General features: G+C 42.8%; 1 long non-coding RNA gene across 1 annotated transcript; it reads left to right on the plus strand.

The window, feature by feature from the left end:
• The first annotated feature begins 2,943 nt into the window (after positions 1 to 2,943).
• Positions 2,944 to 7,169, plus strand: LOC114546319 (uncharacterized). Its single transcript, XR_003691020.1, has 3 exons — positions 2,944 to 3,143; positions 4,365 to 4,445; positions 7,145 to 7,169. It is a non-coding gene; the product is annotated as an uncharacterized LOC114546319 (long non-coding RNA).
• The last annotated feature ends 35 nt before the right edge of the window (positions 7,170 to 7,204 follow it).

The raw sequence follows: 7,204 nt of genomic DNA on the forward strand, positions 1-7,204 counted from the left end.
GTGTACTTCACAGACCGTGGGTTTGTACAAATGTAGCCTGTTTTCCTCAAAGTGTAACAGATTGGTGCATCTCCATGGATCATCTTAACACACACACACAGACACACACACAAAGACAAAAACAGAGACAAACAGACACACACACACAGAAACAGACACACAAAGACAAAAACACACACACACACACACACACACAGAGACATACACACACAGAGACACACATACAGATACAGAGACACATACACACGCACACAGAGAGACATACACACACAGAGACACACATACAGAGACACACACAGATACACACACACACAGACAAACACAGACAGACAAACACACAGAGACACAGACACATATACACACACAAAGACACACACAGACATACAGACACACACACAGACACACACACACCCACCAGTTAATCCCAGCTCAGTGTCGGTGAAGTCGACTCTGTTATGTTGACTTCTTGACCCGGGAGCTGAAATAATGAGGTGGACGGAGAGAGAGAGAACCGGGGGATGAAAGCAGAAAGAGGAGAAATTTGGACCGAGTTGGAAGAAGTATTTAGACCCTTTACTTCAGTAAAGGTACAAATACCACACTGTAATAATACTCTGTTACAAGTTAAAGTCCTGCAGTGAAGATGTTACTTCAGTAAAAGTCTGGAAGCAATAAAAAGTGTTGAAAAAGTGACAGAAACATTTAAAGGGGTGATAGAATGCAAAACTGATTTTACTCTGTCATAGCTGAATAACGACAGTTCGGTGGGTAAATAGGACATACATAGAAGCTCAAAGTCCCACTGACACCCCTTTACTATGAACATCTTATGTTTTGAAACTGCCGCTGAAAACGGGCGAATCCCAACAAAGCTGGAAGTTGACGTCAACCTCCCAAAAACCGGAACCTTTGTCAGCCCATGGGTGTTTACATAGGCTACACAACTGACCTGAGATCAGGTAGTACATTTACTGTACATAGGCTACACAACTGACCTGAGATCAGGTAGTACATTTACTGTACATAGGCTACACAACTGACCTGAGATCAGGTAGTACATTTACTGTACATAGGCTACACAACTGACCTGAGATCAGGTAGTACATTTACTGTACATAGGCTACACAACTGACCTGAGATCAGGTAGTACATTTACTGTACATAGGCTACACAACTGACCTGAGATCAGGTAGTACATTTACTGTACATAGGCTACACAACTGACCTGAGATCAGGTAGTACATTTACTGTACATAGGCTACACAACTGACCTGAGATCAGGTAGTACATTTACATAGGCTACACAACTGACCTGAGATCAGGTAGTACATTTACATAGGCTACACAACTGACCTGAGATCAGGTAGAACATTTACATAGGCTACACAACTGACCTGAGATCAGGTAGTACATTTACATAGGCTACACAACTGACCTGAGATCAGGTAGTCTTCTGAATCTAGGTCAACTTTTTTATGCGAGAAATCAACTATATAAAGCTAAAATATGGGCCGCTTTATGAAAATGGATGGCTAATTGCAAATTTTGTCCGACTGTGTGTCGGAGTCCAGCGCCGGTGCTGCCTGTGTTGCTGCCTCGCCGCCCAGCCCGCCTTCCTTCACAGACCCCGGCCTGCTCTGAGGGACTTGGAGCTCCGTCACGACAGGCAGCCCACAGCACTCCATACCCGCGCAAAGTCACCGTCTCTTGGGGTAATAGACAACTAAATGCCCCTGCTCTGACAGAGCTCCAGGGCCTGCAGCTCCCCTCTTCCTGCTAGCTAAATGCCCGGTGTGTGTGAGTGAGAGCTCGGTCAGCGAGCTTGTTACACCAGCAATCTGTTACCACAGGTTCCAGTTAATCTTTTAATGTGTGTAATTATAATGTGTTGAGTTATTTAAACAAACGATTGGGGAAATACACGCCTCTTGTCCGCGAGTCTCATTGATAGAGCCTGCGGCTGGATGGAGCTAGCTAGCTCTATCAATGAGAGCTAGCTAGCCTCCTCTTAGAATTCCTCTGGAATTCACAAACATTCATTAACTTGAAATCGGACACCGATGTTAGCTTTATAAAACATTTAGTTAGATGTAAAAAATAAATATATATGTATGTGGTACAGTACACCCACTACAATAAATTAGACTACTGTCAGTACGTCACGTACAGTACAGGCCAAAAGTTTGGACACACCTTCTCATTCAATGCGTTTCCTTTTTATTTTCATGACTATTTACATTGTAGATTCTCACTGAAGGCATCAAAACTATGAATGAACACATATGGAATTATGTACTTAACTAAAAAGTGTGAAATAACTGAAAACATGTCTTATATTTTAGATTCTTCAAAGTAGCCACCCTTTGCTTTTTTTGATAACTCTGCAAACCCTTGGTGTTCTCTCAATGAGCTTCATGAGGTAGTCACCTGAAATGGTTTTACCTTCACAGGTGTGCTTTGTCAGGGTTAATTAGTGGAATTATTTCCCTTATTAATAAAAAACTAAAGGGTGGCTACTTTGAAGAATCTAAAATATAAGACATGTTTTCAGTTATTTCACACTTTTTTGTTAAGTACATAATTCCATATGTGTTCATTCATAGTTTTGATGCCTTCAGTGAGAATCTACGATGTAAATAGTCATGAAAATAAAAAGGGAACGCATTGAATGAGAAGGTGTGTCCAAACTTTTGGCCTGAACTGTATGTGTTTAGAGGTTTACTCCTTAACGCAGCGGCCACCGGTTTGACTCCGACCTGCAGGCCTTTGCTGCATGTCATTCCCCCCCCCACCCCCCTCTCTTTCTCTCTCCTTTCATGTCTCAATCTCTCCTATAAAAATAAAGGCCTAAAATGCCCAAAAATAATCTTTAAAAAAGTTCCTGGTCAACAGGAAGCCAACACAAGGCCCGCCAAAAGCTAGAAACGGCCCTGCTGATGTATAGAAGCTGTGTTTGGCTCCCGCGGTGACCATCAGATGTCCTGTTGAAGCTCGTCGCCCTGCTCGGTGTCTCACAGGAAGCAGGTACGAGGTTTCTCCGGGACGGAGACAACACGCCCGTCCCAACAAAGACGCGGTTGTTTCCTGAGAGGACGCGGTTACACACATGGCTCAGGTGTCTGCACCTGAACGCAGCGTCTCAGGTGAGCCAGACACAGCTTCTTGTTCCAGGGGGAGATATTTGGAGCATTTACACTAATCCAGGTGTTGGTTTTCCTCTTTATTCTCCGGGCAGCCACCGGTCCAGTTCTGCTGCTGCACAGTCGAGTCAAGGCCACTTTATTTAGAGAACACATTTAAAACTACATTAAGTGCTTTACAGCCCGTGCAGATTACAGACAACATTACAGAGATAGAAAGTACATAACTAACAACTATACAACATGCTAATTTATAATAATGACTGTAGTCGGACTTCTATAGCTTTACATTGTATCTTTAAGCTTTTTGAGTGCTATTTATGTGTTATATGTTGTAGCTTTTCCAACGTTTTCCACACAGATATTGTGATAATAACGGTGGAAAAGAGACGCCAAATGACCACACCAGAGAGACAAAATGTATGGTGGAAATTGCACTTTTTTAAAATTTAACGCTTAAACCATAATGTTAGATACACGCATCGAATTCTTCAATTATGAAGTAAAATTATTATAAAGCTGAACAGTAGAGATGGTCCAGTGTCATGTTTATCTGATTCTGATACTTGAACTGTGTGTGTGTGTGTGTGTGTCTCTGTGTGTGTCTCTCTCTGTGTCTCCCCAGGTGTGTGTGTGTTTCTGTGTGTGTGTCTCTGTGTATGTGTTTGTGTGTATCCAGTGGTGTAGTCTTATGTATTGTAGTGGATATACTGTACTGTGTATATTGGCCAGAATCTGCCTTTTGGGGGGGCGGGGGGGGACATATCATAGTGGGGGGTCTGGGTGTCCTCCCAGGGAAGTTTTGAGCATTAACGACTTCATTTCCTGTATTCGGATACATTTTTATGCACCAATTTAGGGTGGAAATCCCCTAATTTAGCCTATGTGAAGAAGAAAACCCCATTGGGCATTTTGAAGTAGGTATATGGAAATCCTGGAGATTTCTTAGTGAGTATACTGGGTATACCTGCGTATCACGTAGACTACACCACTGTGTGTATTACACGGAAAGGTGTGTCAGATTCTTGTTGGGTGACCATTATTCCGATTTTTTTTAATGTTGATTGTTGGAGAAAACGATGCCTGTGTAAACAGACAATCCAGTTTTATCTTATCTTATATGTATCTACGTATCTGTCTGTGAAAGCTTTTAGAAAATGTCCCCCTTCTCTCCAGTTACACTCTTTCCCAGACACATTTTCTACGCCCTTCTCATTTTACCAGCTGCATACTGGGAGCTGGCCAAGCCGAATTCCTGACGGCTGCTGTCTCTGCTCTGCTTCCATGCTGTAGACCTGCACACAGGTACTCTATAACCACCACGTTCCCCTTCCTCTGTCTCTGTGTTGGCGTTCTAACCTCCGGTGGATTTGTGAGGACTATGGTTAACTGCTCCTCAGATCTCTGCAGGGTAAATCCAGCTAGGTAGACTATCTGTCCAATCTGAGTTTTCTGTTCCACGACTAAAACTACTTTTGAACGTACACATGTTCCACCAAAACAAGTTCCTTCCTGAGACTATTTAGCAGAGGCACCGTGGCTCTGTACGGAGCTTAGTCCCGCCCCAAGATGATTGTGATTGGTTTAAAGAAATGCCAATAAACCAGATCATGTTTTTCTCACATCCAGGAATGCTGTGTGGACTACACAGACCTTCCTCCGGAGCGCTGTGGAGGAAGGCGACTCGTAGCTGCAGCACTCTTGTGGCAAAGCGAAACTAGCACACAGGTAACGTTATTCAGTGTGTACCTGAACACAGGTAACGTTACTTAGAGTGTACCTGAACACAGGTAACGTTACTTAGAGTGTACCAGAAGACAGGTAACGTTACTTAGAGTTTACCAGAACAAAGGTAACATTACTTAGAGTGTACCTGAACACAGGTAACGTTACTTAGAGTGTACCAGAACACAGGTAACATTACTTAGAGTGTACCAGAACACAGGTAACATTACTTAGTGTACCAGAACACAGGTAACGTTACTTAGTGTACCAGAACACAGGTAACGTTACTTAGAGTGTACCAGAACACAGGTAACATTACTTAGAGTGTACCTGAACACAGGTAACGTTACTTAGAGTGTACCAGAAGACAGGTAACGTTACTTAGAGTGTACCTGAACACAGGTAACGTTACTTAGTGTACCAGAACACAGGTAACGTTACTCAGTGTGTACCTGAACACAGGTAATGTTACAACGTTATAACGTTGGCAGAGCTGTGGAGGTGATGGAACGAGGCTAACGTGAAGAGTTCTGCAGCTACGAGTCGAAAGCATGTAACAGAATGTTTGTAGACTTTCTCACGTCTCTGTTTTTCTGTTTTCAGACTAATCTTTGCGAGGAGTAATGTCAGAAACATGACATCACAACAAGTCCTCCAAACCGTGAAGGAATAAGTGAGACCGTTGACCGGTTCTGGTCTGGCCCAAAAGGCCAGATACTATCCGACTCCAATTTGTGGTCACGACACAATGTAAAGTGTTTTTTAAATGGTAGACCAGAATCATATCAAGACACAGGATTCGCTTAGATAAGTTATATCAAAGCTTTAGTGAATGATATTGCAAATAAATACATATGCATGTGGAGGCAGTTCTACTTCCGTCTCCCTCGCCCTAACAGTGTTCCCACCCTCTGAAACGTCTCCATCTCCATGGCATGGAGCATGTTAACCCAGACTTAGAGCCACTTACTGGGGCCTGGAGGTGAGACTGAGGCCCCTAGAGGTCAATGCCCAGCCATAGAGGCTCTAACTGGTGCATGAAAGGGAGCATAGGGGCTCATGGAGCATGTTAACCCAGACTTAGAGCCACTTACTGGGGCCTGGAGGTGAGGCGGAGGGCCCTGGAGGTTAATGCCCAGCCATAGAGGCCCTAACTGTGGCGTGGAAGGGAGCATATAGGGGTCATGGAGAATGTTAACCCAGACTTAGAGCCACTTACTGGGGCCTGGAGGTGAGGCTGAGGGCCCAGGTGGGCAATGCCCAGCCATAGAAGCTCAAACTGGGGCATGGAAGGGAGCATATGGGGTAGGGATGGGCGTATCGATCCTGTGGTATCGATAGATCGATATACTCACGCTACTCATTTGGCATTGATTTCCTTAAAAAAATATTGATATAAACAAAAAAATTATAATTGGGGGTGTATGCATCACTTTCAGCTGTTTTAGATTACTTACTTAATTACTATGTGCCGGGACACCCCTGTACCTGGCGGCGTATTGAGCTGGCCCATGTCATGTGACAGGAGACGAGCCAATGAGCGTCAACGTGCGACACAGCGAAGGCCAGCCCAGCACTACCAAGATTGGTCTTTTTTCTTTTTTTGAGAAATAAGAAAAGTGAAAATGTATGTTTTTGTTCATATTTAATTTATTTCATTCATATTTATGTTATTTATTTTAATTTTAATTTTATTATGTATTGACCATAATACATTTTGTATAAAGGGTCTATATTTGTCTTGTGATTTGTCTTAAATGTAATAATATTTTTACTGACAAAAATTGCCAATAAGAAATTAACGGTATTGGTATTGGTATCGATGAAAATGTAAGAAAAAGTATCGGTATCGTATTGAATCCTAAAAGTGTGGTATCTAATAGGGGGCCATGGAGCATGTTATATCATTATAGTCCGCTTAGATGGGCACCAAAGCAAAAAAGACAGGAAACTGTTTTTTAAACTGCAAATATGCGACATTCAAAGCATGAATTTGCTGACTCTGAGACTCATAAATCCCCCCAGAAGCAGAGTTTTGATATTCAGGCTGTGAGTCATGTTGCCGTGAGTCAGCTGTCTGGTTGCTGCTTTTAAAAATGTAATCTTTGTTTTTTTAGATTTGCTAAAGTCTACGATGACTAAGGACATGCAGTAATACGGTCAAAGATATTTAACTAAATACACACAAGTTGTTGTTTTCCGAGATCAAAACTAACTGGATACACAAGTTCATTATCTCTCTCTCTCTCTCTCTCTCTCTCTCTCTCGCTTTTTCTCAGGTCGACCTGTCAGTGAAGCTCCTCCCTCCTTCTTTTGTGTGTGTGTGTGTGTGTGTGTGT

Source organism: Perca flavescens, chromosome 20, assembly GCF_004354835.1.
Source record: "Perca flavescens isolate YP-PL-M2 chromosome 20, PFLA_1.0, whole genome shotgun sequence".
NCBI lineage: Eukaryota > Metazoa > Chordata > Actinopteri > Perciformes > Percidae > Perca > Perca flavescens.